Source organism: Schistocerca americana, chromosome 2 (assembly GCF_021461395.2).
Source record: "Schistocerca americana isolate TAMUIC-IGC-003095 chromosome 2, iqSchAmer2.1, whole genome shotgun sequence".
NCBI lineage: Eukaryota > Metazoa > Arthropoda > Insecta > Orthoptera > Acrididae > Schistocerca > Schistocerca americana.
In genome coordinates this window covers 890348618-890363606 of record NC_060120.1, presented here as the reverse complement: position 1 = coordinate 890363606, position 14989 = coordinate 890348618, and positions in this window count along the sequence as shown.

Sequence of the window (14989 nt, the reverse complement as noted above, 5' to 3'; positions counted from 1 at the left end):
CCTACAACAACGACATGTTTTTAAAATGGCAAATTCTGTCTACAATTTTTTCATGAAAATTGTTAAATGGGTGCTTAACATAGTTTACTTGCAAATTGAGCTCACTTAACACATGTCAGAACTGACGTATCACTGTTTACATCCTGAGCGAATTGACAAAACATTACTGCAAACCTCATACAAATTCTAATTTAAATGGTCCAAATTGTTTCAGTTTTTTATGCTAATTGCAAGATTTGCAACAACAACTTCTGCAGTAATAAAGTAGTACAACAGTAGTGGGGTACCTTGTGTTCTGAGACAATTTGTTTGTACAGGTTGTATATATTCAGGGACAAGCATACATTCAGGGGTAGCCTTGATTGATTTATGACCTGTTCCCTTCACCTATTCCTCTGCTAAGTGGTCTATGACCCCAGAGGTTGATTTATGGCCCCTTGGGCATAATCTGTCCTTCTGAGAAACCTGAACCCTCCCCCTCTTCCTCCCCCTCCTCACCTCCTCCACCTTACCATCCCCCACCCCTCTGCCAACACTCCCCCTCCCCCCCCCCCCCCCCAATTGATAAAAGCACAGTTTCAGGCCAGAGTTATTCGAATAGCCCCTTCTACTCTATCAGTTCGATTGACTATTTGATTAAATCGATAAATTAATTACTCCCTCCCATCTGGTAAATCCCTCAGACCTCCCCACGCACCATTCACGAGAAAATTGGCAGGTCTGTGCTGGAGAGGAAGGATGTAACGCCAGGAAATTCAATTACATAGCAAAGGATATACTGATCTCTGTTGTTAATCATTCTGTGCTGTACTAGAAGATGCAGGCTTTGCAAAAAACCATGAAAAAGAAGTAATTAAATAGACTGCTTTTTTCCGATTGCACAACGAATACTGTCAACATTGTATGTAATTACACTGTTAAAAATATTTCACACCACTGACTGCAGGGCATTGTGTGCCCTCACCCCAACTGCTTCACTGGGCTGGCCTCTTTGCATATTCCTGCATGCACAGGCTGCACTACATTCGCTCAGGCCCTGCAACTGGTATCAGCCACACCATGTGCCAACCACATTGTGTGGTGCGCAGAATGGAAGTAGCGCTAATCCCCAAACAAAGCATCAGGTGACAGCAACCCTTTGATATTGATACCTGATAAATTCCTGTCGAATAATGTGCTCTCCATCTCTCTCTGTCAAGCGTCCACTCCCTGTCGCATGTCACTGCTTGGGAGAATTCTGATCAACCTGTCCCAACCAGCAGGCCATAGTATCTGAGACTACTGCACTCATGTTTTTGTGACTGGCCAGCAGCCATGTCCCCTACAGCTGTGGTCCCCTTTGTTTACGGCAGTCTCCTTTGTCACCTCAGGTGGCTACTTCTAATTGCAGCACCTGCTCTCAGACACACACCTTCCATATCAGGTCAGTGGAAGCAGCTGCTCTACGTGCTCGACCTGCTGTGTGTGGGTACTAAGTTGGTTCACGATACCACCAGCACACTGGAAGAAGCAGGCCCCCCCCCCCCAATCCCTTCTCCCTCCAATTCCCTCCACTTCCCCCTTTCTCTCCTCTAGTTACTTCCAGTTGGACAAAGCATCAGGTGGTGGCAAATCTTTGATACAGGTAGCAGCAGTAATTTGATACTGACACATAGGAAATTCCTCTCGAAACAGTGAGCTTCTGTCATGTGTCACACTAAACCCTCTTTTGTAATGAAAAAAATTGTGCATTCATAGTAAAACACCAGATATTGATGTTTGGAAATATTCCCTCACTATCATGGATCATGGAACAGTTATGTCGTTTGGTACGAAGTTCATTACATGGGATGCAGCTGAAAATTTCACATTTCAGTTCAGTTTGAATGCTATGTTCTTAAACATTGTGCAGTGGGGTTGGATTGATGTGTGTGCTCGATGTACCAGTATTGGAAGCAATAAATTGACCAGTCGGGAATTTGACGTCTCGATTGGAAGTGGTGCTATATAAAATAATAGTTGGATTTTCAATGTTGGCATGAATTTATACCGTCACGGTTGTGGAATCCCCGACCACTATAGGTCAGCTAAGTGTATTTTGTAAGGCACTATAGAAATCCTTAGTTTGTTGGAACGCACATTCGCATCTTAGCATTACATAGAAAGCAGGAGAGCCATACTATCAAACATACACAGCTTGTGTTAAACAATTTTATTTACCTTACACAATTTAATACAACAAGGCAGCTTAGAGTTTAACAACCTCCCGACAATTATTATAAAACCTTTCTCAAACACCTAAGAACATTTACTTAACCAATGTATAAAGCATTAATTAAAGTAGCCCCTTGCACAAACTTTTAATAAAATCAGATTTTGCCTAACTCAAAACTGGCAAGACCGGGCTACACAATAACTTCCCTTTGTAATAACATTTCATACAAAGGAATAACAAATAAATATCACATAACCCAAGGAATAGAAAGGTAACTTCAAAATTTTGACGCTCCCTACTGAAGGCAGCCGGTGCCCGAACTTCTGACAAACGAATAATCAAGTACGTTCGAGTACAGATTAACACTAATTAAAGTAACAGTTAATAGCACCTTTACAACTCACACATAAGGTACAAATAACAACATCCTGAATGATAACAAAAAGGATAATTAACCAAGCAGAGCCTTAATGAATCTGATCGGGCACTAATGACAGAGTGCTACTCAACATTACAAGATCGAAGTCATACTTCAAGCCCAAAGTACCGGGTGACCAAAAAGTCAGTTTGAAAACTGAATAAATCACGGAATAATGTAGGTAGAGAGGTACAAATTGACACACATGCTTGGAATGACATTGGGTTTCAGTAATACAAAGAAAAAAAGTTCAAAAAATGTCCGACAGATGGCGCTTCATCTGACCAAAATAGCAATAATTAGCATAACATAGTAAGAAAAAGCAAAGATGATGTTCTTTACAGAAAACGCTGAATATGTCCACCATCATTCATCAACAATAGCTGTAGTCGAGGAACAATGTTGTGAACAGCACTGTAAAGCATGTCCGGAGTTATGATGGGGCATTGGCGTCGGTGTTGTCTTTCAGCATCCTAAGAGATGTCGGTCGATGACGATACACTTGCGACTTCAGGTAACCCCAAAGCCAATAATCGCACGGACTGAGGCCTGGGCACCTGGGAGACCAAGCATGACAAAAGTGGCGGCTGAGCACACGATCATCACCAAACGACGTGCGCAAGAGATCTTTCACGCGTCTAGCAATATGGGGTGGAGCGCCATCCTGCATAAACATCGTACGTTCCAGCAGGCCAGGCTGGTGATGATGCTATTCTGTAACATATCGGCGTACCTCTCACCCGTCACGGTAGCAGTTACAAAACCAGAATCACGCATTTCCTCGAAGAAAAAAGGCCCGATAACGGTAGATGTGGTAAATCCAACCCATACCGTGACTTTCTCGTCGTGCAATGGAGTTTCCACGACAGTTCTAGGATTTTCGGTAGCCCAAATTCTGCAGTTGTGGGGGTTGACAGAGCGTGAAATGAGCTTCGTCGGTCCACAACACGTTACTCAACCAATCGTCATCTTCCGCCATCTTTTGAAACGCCCACACCGCAAATGCCCTCCACTTCACTAAATCGCCAGGTAACAGTTTATGATGCCGATGGATTTTGTACGGATAGCAAAAATGGTTCAAATGGCTCTGAGCACTATGGGGCTTAACATCTATGGTCATCAGTCCCCTAGAACTTAGAACTACTTAAATCTAACTAACCTGAGGACATCACACATCACCCAGTCATCACGAGGCAGAGAAAATCCCTGACCCCGCCGGGAATCGAACCCGGGAACCCGGGCGTGGGAAGCGAGAACGCTACCGCACGACCACGAGCTGCGGACAGTACGGATAGCATCGGAGGGTACGCCTAAGTGCCAACCAAACAGTAGTGTATGGAACGGCGGTGCAACGTGCGACTGCACGAGCGCTGACTTCCCCGTGCATAGACGAACCCGCTACAGTCTCCATTTCTTCCTGAGCTGTCTCAGCAGCATTACGCCTTGTGCTCGGTCGGCCACTACGGGGTCTATTGTCTAAACAACCTGTGGCTTCGAACTTCGAAATCATTTTCGCCACAGCTGCAATTTGTCAACGGCCCTTTCCCCTTTCGAATCCCCTTCCTATGGCGATAGGATCGTAACGCTGAACTAGCACATTCCCCATTCTGATAATACAGCTTCACTAAGAGCGACTTTTCAGCTAACGTCAACATTCTGCGACTGCTGGCGCAACTGATTATCTCTCTCATTATAGCTCCTTTTATGCACGATTGTCATGCGCAGTCACTGACGTTTTGCTGCCTAGCGCCGTCTGTCGGACATTTTGTGAACTTCGTTTTTTTGTTCTAATAAAACACCATGTCACTCCAAGCATGTTTGTCAATTTTTACCTCTCTATCTACATTATTCAGTGGTTTATTAAGTTTTCAAATTAATACTGACATTTTGATCACCCGGTACATTCGCCAGAGTGGTAGAGGAATGGGGTACAAAGCTTAACGACCTGACAGAGCCATAAACAAAGAGCGAAGCAGGTAGAGGGCCTCCACATGGAGCCGGTCAAACGAATCACAGTTCCGCTGGCAACGGTCAAGTCATCAAGCCCCGATGCCACGCCCACCGTACCGGACCAAGTGCACTGTGCTCCACGTAACGGAAAAACAAATCAACCACAAAAGCACATTTGCATTTACACATTCGTACTACACAAGACATAAAACTGTAACATTTCAAACAGGAAAGTTCGCCTGGAAAAAGTTTTTAACTTGGCAACTTAAGCATTCATTTAAACACAATAACGCCATGGGATAGTAACAGCTGAGTTTGTTTTAAATAAAAGGCCAAGCAGAACCATACTTTCATGAAATATGACGTGATTTTATGAGACAGCATCGTCTTTCGTTACTCGTCACTAATGTGTAGATACTTGTAATGTTGATGCATTAAGTTGTTCTGAAAGCGGTGCTGATATTCAAAATAAAAAAAGCGGGTTAAAAGCCGTGAGCCATCTGGGGAAGTTATCCTTGCGTTACTGACCAACTGTTTCACCTGGTATCCAACCTAGTTTACCAAATTCCCAACCAGACTAACATTAATTATAACCTTTTAATAGTCATCTTACGACAACTGGTGATATATATATATATATATATATATATATATATATATATATATATATATCACCAGTTGTCGTATATATATATATATATATATATATATATATATATATATATATATATAAAGAGAATTTAAACAAAAAGAAATAAATCAATTTATATTTAGACATTTATTTTAATATTGACCATTGTATCGTTAAAATTTCAGTATATTAAACTTGATTCATAATTAAACTGGTGCCTTATTTAGGATTGTGAAAATGTGAGTTTGCAATCTTACAGAACACATCAAATATGGATCCAAGATTGGGAGACTGCATACAACACTGCATTCATAAAATAACACACAAAGAACGTTGAAACATATGCAACAGGAAATTAACCACAACCAACCTATTCAATTTTCACCCAAAGAAGTTACGTTCATAGCGCAATCCTGTCCGTCATGAAATTACCGCACACTGGTATACTAAATTCATACTAACTCTCTGAAATCTTCCCAAAAAGAATAGCTGAGGGCTACACCACATGCTTCACATGGTCAACTTGGTCTACACAAAGAGTGTAACTCCACAATAATTTTGAAAATTAAAATAAATTACATCGAAACGCCATTTACAAAAGAAAACCTCGAACTGGTTACTATCTTCATACTATTAACCTGACGGGTCAAACAATTGTATAAGCATGTGGTTCTGGTCTCACAAAGTACACCTCACGTGGGTTGAACACAAAGAAAAGTTGCTATATTGAAAAATATTGTCAAGACAAGAGATTATAATCTCACGCACATTCGCATTTAAGACTGATGATCGTAGTTAGAGTTACGGATCATCAATGCGTGGTTCCACTTTACTCACAAAGTAGTGACAAAGCAACTACTGGAAGATATTCTGAACTTCACACTCGAATTACACTGCGTTGCAATTTAAGATAACGTAAGATATTTTAGATCTAAACCTGAAATAAAGGTGATTAAATTGTCAGTTAGGCTAGCCCTACGCACTTTGCAGAGACGCGCTTAGCCGGAGATCTTACCACTTCAGACACTCTCCGCGGACCGACTGGCCTGGACCCCTACCGAGCGTGCTTCACAGATATAAACGGAAGTGACCAGAGAGGCAGCTTCCTATACCAACACGACAAGGGATGGACAGGACCATACTAAGAATAGAAACTTCTTTGCTTTTAGAAAGCGTAGCTACCTGTTCCAACGTTGGTCCTACTGTTCTCTAGCAGACAGGCTTGTCTGCTACCATCAAGCTTGCAACTAGAAATACATTTGACAAACTGTCTATTGCCTTCTGTCTCGGGTTCTTCGACCGACGTTCATCTAATGATTTTTCTGGCGTTTCGCCAGCACGAGTGGCTGGCATTGTCAAAGCTTCACCCTCCATTGCCGCTGGTGAACTGGAGCCGAGCTCGCGGCCGCAGACTATATGTACCTGGCGCGCCAACGTCCGAGGACTTCTCCGCGGTCATTTCCGGTGCGGTTCTCCTCTTGCTACCTGCGACGGTCGTTCGCTGCAGTACGGGCAGCCAGGATCCGTTTGAACCGCACCGGAAATGACCGCGGAGAAGTCCTCGGACGTTGGCGCGCCAGGTACATATAGTCTGCGGCCGCGAGCTCGCCTCCAGTTCACCACCGGCAATGGAGGGTGAAGCTTTGACAATGCCAGCCACTCGTGCTGGCGAAACGTCAGAAAAATCATTAGATGAACGTCGGCCGAAGAGCCCGAGACATAAGCCAATAGGCAGTTTGTCAACAAGTGGCCACGAAAGCCTTAACAATTTTGTAGAAATACATTTGCTCGTTCATCCTCTCACACAGAAGGGAAGGGGGATGTCAGTATCTTGTCATATACAGTATATAAAAGAAAGCGGATGTAGGTTCCGTATGAGATTGTGTGACATGAAATATATATAAACTGTTGAAAGGTGGTTGCACTGAGCCACAGCGCCAGAGATTGCGCCAAAGAGTATTATTCAGCCGCCTCCACTGGCAGTGCTTGTTGAGAACTCGTAGTAGGCAGTTTTGTTGAGAAGTAGCGGAGTGCAGTGTTTGTCGAGATGTGGCAGTAGTCAGTTCTTGTTGAGATGTGGTAGTAGCGAGTCGGTGTGGAGATATTGTAATGATTAGAGTGCTTTTCATCAATATAAATGAAGGTAACAAAACTCGTTTTCTTTTTTTTCTCATTATTTCAATGTCCTGAATAATGCGTCGTTACATGTTCAGTCAACAAAGCATCTGGCTTGTGTTCTTGTATTAAGAGTGTAATTCCGGTTTTCTTGCGCAATTATAGTATTTCTAATGTTTTTTATCACTTCAGTATAAATGGTATTTGAAATTTCTTGTCTTATTGAAGAAGAACCGTGCCAGATGCGTACGTTGAGTCATACTTCCACACACAGAACAGTTATACTTGTGCTTTGGTTTCGTAGGTTTTATAGTTGCTGGGGACTTAATTAATTAATTGTGTTAACGGAAATTTCATTTCATTCTTTGTTGTTGTTCTATGCAGTCAGGTTGCGTACAAATACTAGTCAGGGCCAACCGTTTACGACACTTCGTAGCCGGACAAACAGCTACAAAAAATTTAAAAAAGTATTTGCATTCTTTTTAAATAATTAAGCCCCCATGCACTGTGTTTTAAAGTGTAGTAGTGTGACAGATCGTTCTTGTTTATGTGTAAAAGTAACGCGTTCCACTGCTCAGTCTCCTCCCAGATAGTCAGAAACACCACAGCAAATTTAGAATAGGAATTTATGCCGTAAATGACAACAGATTTAAGAAATTAACATGAAAGGAATCCAACAGAGACCTTTCATATTTGTATTTAAAAGGCACAGTTAGACCACCATAAACAGACAATCGCTAAATAATGAGCAGCTCACCAGTCTTGCTAACATATATCTGCTGATCCTTTACCAAGTAGTAAGGCCTAAGGCCGTTATCATGGCATGTGTGACTTAACTTGTCATAGCACACTCAGGACCAAATTCACACAGCGGTCAGCATTGATTAACCATTAATAGATACAACTAAGAACACAGCTTTAATCAAACACGCACCATATGAGCAGGCGCACGGTTAATCCAGGCGATGCTTCAGCAAGCTCTTCTTCTCAATGTTCACTGCTTGGTGAGCACAAAACCAAACATCACACACTGTGCCAGAACCCAACTTCGCCGCCTCCTCCGGCCACAGCACCCCACTCGTAATACGCTCAATGAGCATGCACACCATGTAAGGGCCAACCCCCTGACCCCATAGTACCTCGCGACGGACAGACTACACAGTGAGCCACTGCCTCGACGCTGCAGACGTAAATAGGCGAAACTGCAATGAACAACAGACTCGCGGCCGCCCAAAGGAAAATCGAAAGCAAAGATGACACTAGCGGGACAGAAGTACTGGCGCCAGCCACACGACAAATCAACCTTCCCCACTCATGCACGGACCAGGGCCTGAGCAAGCGACAACTCTCCAGCCAGGATCAGTCTTGCCCGACTCCACGTTTAACCTGGCTGACATGGACGCGAAATATTTGCCGGATGACATCTCCATAACCTCGAGATATCCTGCAGGGACCTCTATATGGCGGTCTTATTTTCCCCTTAACATCTTGCCCGGTTCTAGATGCATGATTCCGGATAAAAATGAGATTGCCGATCTTTCCCTTAAAGGGGCGACGTCCTCGATTATATCTAACACCCTGACGATGATGAGCCAAATTAATATTTCGCCTGGCTCGCTCCTAATTTTCTCTTAGGGCTACCAGAGTAATGGTCGTAGGCAAAAGGTTACTAATACTCCAGAGATTAGATAATGGAGAATTGAGAGTGTAGGCAAACATAAATGACACAGACGTTGCCCCGGTAGCCTCATAGCGGGCCAAATTAAAAACTTGGTTAAGCCATGGTGAAGTTGCGTCCCAGTGTGTTGAAGTCCTGGCATGGTTAATACTAAGAGCAGCCTTAAAGTTCCTATTAACCTGTTCTGCAATAGAGGGATTGGGATAACAGGGTGGGATTGTGATGTGTTTAATCCAATGGTTAAAGCAAAACTTCTGTAAAAGCCTAGAACCAAAACCAGGGACATTATCACTCACAAGAGATTTCAGCGGGGATAGTCAGCTGGTTGATAGTGATCTCGGCCGTAACACTGCGACTAGAGAGCAACCATGTGAAGCGCGAAAACGCGTCATCAACTATTCAGACGTAGTGGTTACCTCCCCTCGTACGGGGAAAAGGACCTATATAATCCCTGAAGAGCCTGTCTAGCGAGTAGAATTCCCTCTGAGACTGAAGAAGATTATTACGGGCATCTGAATCGGGCTTAGCGCGTCTGCAGTGATCGCATCTCGCCACAAATCGACGTGTACCGCAATACATATGCTACCACAAATCCCTCACGGACTCAGATCAGAGTTTTATAAAGGCTGAGATGGCCCCCGACAGCCGAATCATGAAAATAGTGCAGCACCATGGGTACCAAATCTTCGGGTAGGCAGACCCTCAACTCCTGGCCGGCTCCCACCTGTTTATGTATAATGCCCTTACTCAGGCAGTATTCCACACTCTGCTCTCCTGCTTCGAGGCGCTGGCGAATCGGTCCCCAAATGGGATCTTCCCCCTGCTTAGCCTTCAGATTACAAAAGAGCCCGGGTGTCTCAGTCATAATGTTATTCCCTCTGTGAACTGGCTGAGAATTCTCCCCGCCTTCCCCTGACTCTTCCGTGAACATCCGACTATGAGCATCGATGATGACATTCTCATATCCCCGTACATACTTAACATTAAAGCGGAAGGCAGATATACGGACCACACAGTGGGCTATTCGAGTGGTCTTGCGAGGCCTGGCTAACACCCAACTTAGGGCTTGACTGTCCGTCTCAAGAAGAAACTCTTGGTGTTCCAAATAAAAACTAAACTTCTCGAGAACAAATAACAGCCGGCTGGGGTGGCCGCGCGGTTCTAGGCGCTACAGTCTGGAACTGCGCGACCGCTACGGTCGCAGGTTCGAATCCTGCCTCGGGCATGGATGTTTGTGATGTCCTTAGGTTACTTAGGTTTAAGTAGTTCTAAGTTCTAGGGGACTGACGACCTCAGAAGTTAAGTCCCATAGTGCTCAGAGCCATTTGAACCATTTGAACAAACAACACCGCCAAAACCTCGCATTCATAGATGGAATAATTAGCCTCGGCCGCAAGAGAGCAAGAGAGGGGAAGGAAACCAATGTGCACTCCGTGTGCATACCGGGGGGAGTCATTCCAGATGTGGAAAGGGTCCTTCCGGATGCCATGAAGGGTACAGGGTGCACCCAACTGCAGGTGGTCGCTCATGTCGGCACCAATGATGCGTGTCGCTATGGATCGGAGGAAATCCTCTCTGGCTTCCGGCGGCTATCTGATTTGGTGAAGACTGCCAGTCTCGCTAGCGGGATGAAAGCAGAGCTCACCATCTGCAGCATCGTCGACAGGACTGACTGCGGACCTTTGGTACAGAGCCGAGTGGAGGGTCTGAATCAGAGGCTGAGGCGGTTCTGCGACCGTGTGGGCTGCAGATTCCTCGACTTGCGCCATAGGGTGGTGGGATTTCGGGTTCCGCTGGATAGGTCAGGAGTCCACTACACGCAACAAGCGGCTACACGGGTAGCAGGGGTTGTGTGGCGTGGGCTGGGCGGTTTTTTAGGTTAGATGGCCTTGGGCAAGTACAGAAAGGGCAACAGCCTCAACGGGTGCGGGGCAAAGTCAGGACATGCGGGGACCAAGCAGCAATCGGTATTGTAATTGTCAACTGTCGAAGCTGCGTTGGTAAAGTACCAGAACTTCAAGCACTGATAGAAAGCACCGAAGCTGAAATCGTTATAGGTACAGAAAGCTGGCTTAAGCCAGAGATAAATTCTGCCGAAATTTTTACAAAGGTACAGACGGTGTTTAGAAAGGATAGGCAGCATGCAACCGGTGGTGGAGTGTTCGTCGCTGTTAGTAGTAGTTTATCCTGTAGTGAAGTAGAAGTGGATAGTTCCCGTGAATTATTATGGGTGGAGGTTACACTCAACAACCGAACTAGGTTAATAATTGGCTCCATTTACCGACCTTCAGACTAAGCAGCATTAGTGGCAGAACAACTGAGAGAAAATTTGGAATACATTTCACATAAATTTTCTCAGCATGTTATAGTCTTAGGTGGAGATTTCAATTTACCAGATATAGGCTGGGACACTCAGATGTTTAGGACGGGTGGTAGGGACAGAGCATCGAGTGACATTATACTGAGTGCACTATCCGAAAATTACCTCGAGCAATTAAACAGAGAACCAACTCGTGGAGATAACATCTTGGACCTACTGATAACAAACAGACCCGAACTTTTCGACTCTGTATGTACAGAACAGGGAATCAGTGATCATAAGGCCGTTGCAGCATCCCTGAATATGGAAGTTAATAGGAATATAAAGAAAGGGAGGAAGGTTTATCTGTTTAGCAAGAGTAATAGAAGGCAGATTTCAGACTACCTAACAGATCAAAACGAAAATTTCTGTTCCGACACTGACAATGTTGAGTGTTTATGGAAAAAGTTCAAGGCAATCGTAAAATGTGTTTTAGACAGGTACGTGCCGAGTAAAACTGTGAGGGACGGGAAAAACCCACCGTGGTACAACAACAAAGTTAGGAAACTACTGCGAAAGCAAAGAGAGCTCCACTCCAAGTTTAAACGCAGCCAAAACCTCTCCGACAAACAGAAGCTAAACGATGTCAAAGTTTGCGTAAGGAGGGCTATGCGTTAAGCGTTCAGTGAATTCGAAAGTAAAATTCTATGTACCGACTTAACAGAAAATCCTCGGAAGTTCTGGTCTTACGTTAAATCAGTAAGTGGCTCGAAACAGCATATCCAGACACTACGGGATGATGATGGCATTGAAACAGAGGATGACACGCGTAAAGCTGAAATACTAAACACCTTTTTCCAAAGCTGTTTCACAGAGGAAGACCGCACTGCAGTTCCTTCTCTAAATCCTCGCACAAACGAAAAAATGGCTGACATCGAAATAAGTGTCCAAGGAATAGAAAAGCAACTGAAATCACTCAATAGAGGAAAGTCCACTGGACCTGACGGGATACCAATTCGATTCTACACAGAGTACGCGAAAGAACTTGCCCCCCTTCTAACAGCCGTGTACCGCAAGTCTCTCGAGGAACGGAGGGTTCCAAATGATTGGAAAAGATCACAGATAGTCCCAGTCTTCAAGAAGGGTCGTCGAGCAGATGCGCAAAACTATAGACCTATATCTCTGACGTCGATCTGTTGTAGAATTTTAGAACATGTTTTTTGCTCGAGTATCATGTCGTTTTTGGAAACCCAGAATCTACTATGTAGGAATCAACATGGATTCCGGAAACAGCGATCGTGTGAGACCCAACTCGCTTTATTTGTTGATGAGACCCAGAAAATATTAGATACAGGCTCCCAGGTAGATGCTATTTTTCTTGACTTCCGGAAGGCGTTCGATACAGTTCCGCACTGTCGCCTGATAAACAAAGTAAGAGCCTACGGAATATCAGACCAGCTGTGTGGCTGGATTGAAGAGTTTTTAGCAAACAGAACACAGCATGTTGTTATCAATGGAGAGACGTCTACAGACGTTAAAGTAACCTCTGGCGTGCCACAGGGGAGTGTTATGGGACCATTGCTTTTCACAATATATATAAATGACCTAGTAGATAGTGTCGGAAGTTCCATGCGGCTTTTCGCGGATGATGCTGTAGTATACAGAGAAGTTGCAGCATTAGAAAATTGTAGCGAAATGCAGGAAGATCTGCAGCGGATAGGCACTTGGTGCAGGGAGTGGCAACTGACCCTTAACATAGACAAATGTAATGTATTGCGAATACATAGAAAGAAGGATCCTTTATTGTATGATTATATGATAGCGGAACAAACACTGGTAGCAGTTACTTCTGTAAAATATCTGGGAGTATGCGTGCGGAACGATTTGAAGTGGAATGATCATATAAAATTAATTGTTGGTAAGGCGGGTACCAGGTTGAGATTCATTGGGAGAGTGCTTAGAAAATGTAGTCCATCAACAAAGGAGGTGGCTTAGAAAACACTTGTTCGACCTATACTTGAGTATTGCTCATCAGTGTGGGATCCGTACCAGATCGGTCTGACGGAGGAGATAGAGAAGATCCAAAGAAGTGCGGCGCGTTTCGTCACAGGGTTATTTGGTAACCGTGATAGCGTTACGGAGATGTTTAACAACCTCAAATGGCAGACTCTGCAAGAGAGGCGCTCTGCATCGCGGTGTAGATTGCTCGCCAGGTTTCGAGAGGGTGCGTTTCTGGATGAGGTATCGAATATATTGCTTCCCCCTACTTATACCTCCCGAGGAGATCACGAATGTAAAATTAGAGAGATTAGAGCGCGCACGGAGGCTTTCAGACAGTCGTTCTTCCCGCGAACCATACGCGACTGGAACAGGAAAGGGAGGTAATGACAGTGGCACGTAAAGTGCCCTCCGCCACACACCGTTGGGTGACTTGCGGAGTATAAATGTAGATGTAGATGTAGAAGTAAGCCAACAAAAGGCATAAGCTACAGGACGCTTTTCGCCTTGTTGTTCTTCAAGAAGAACAGCGGAAGTTCTGACATGAGAGGCATCAGTCAGCACAGTGAATCTCTCATTAAAGTGAGGTACATCTAAAACAGGAGGATTGGCGATAGCGGTTTTAATCACTTCAGAGGCATGTTGCTGCACTTCCCCCAAACAAAAGGGTGACGCTTCATATGCAGACCATTAAGTGGCTTCATTGCTTTAGAAAGCTGTAAACCTTTACAGCTCACACACAAGGTACATATAACAACATCCTGAATGATAACAAAAAAAAAGGATAATTACCCAGGCAGAGCCTTAATGAATCTGATCGGGCACTAATGACAGAGTGCCACTCAACATTACAAGATCGAAGTCATACTTCAGGCCCAAAGTACATTCGCCAGAGCGGTGGAGGAATGGGGTACCTTAACGACCTGACAGAGCCAGAAACAAGCAGCGAAGCAATGCTGAATTTAAAGACGTGACTGAGGAAGAGAGCCTCCACATGGAGCCGGTCAAACGAATGTTCTCAATGTTCACTGCGTGGTGAGCAGAAAACCAAACACCACGCATTGTGCCAGAACCCAACTTCGCCACCGTCTTTGGCCACAGCACCCTACTCGTAATACGCGCACACCAAGTAAGGGCAAACCTCCCCACCTCGCAATACGTTGCGACCGACTGGCCACACAGTGAGCTGTTGCCTTGACGCTGCAGACATAAATAGCGAGACTCGCAATGAACAACTGCCTCGCGGCCGCCCAAAGGAAAATGGAAAGCAAAGATGACACTAGCGGGACAGAAGTACTGACGCCATGCACATGACGTATCATGTGCAGGAAGAAAGCGTTTACGACACGGAAGGATAGTAACAACAACAAATACCACTACAAGACATAGTGCACTGCAATGTACTGAGAAGCACAAAACCATGATCCTAGTAGTTGTCATAGCTAGATGCCTGAGATCGCTGGAACACTTGTACATACAGCCCCTTCACTGCCCAGATATCCAAATGCAATGCTCCCGGCCCCACACTCGCCACCAGCGTCAATACTCAGAGATTGGAGAAGACTGCTGCTGTGACTGCAGCCACAATTGTGGTTGAAAGTGTATGCTAGAGTGCACCACACCAGCTATGGAGCGCATTCAGTGATGACTGGAGTGGTAGGAGTTCAGATGTTATCAATACATCCACGCTGCACGCTTGTACTACA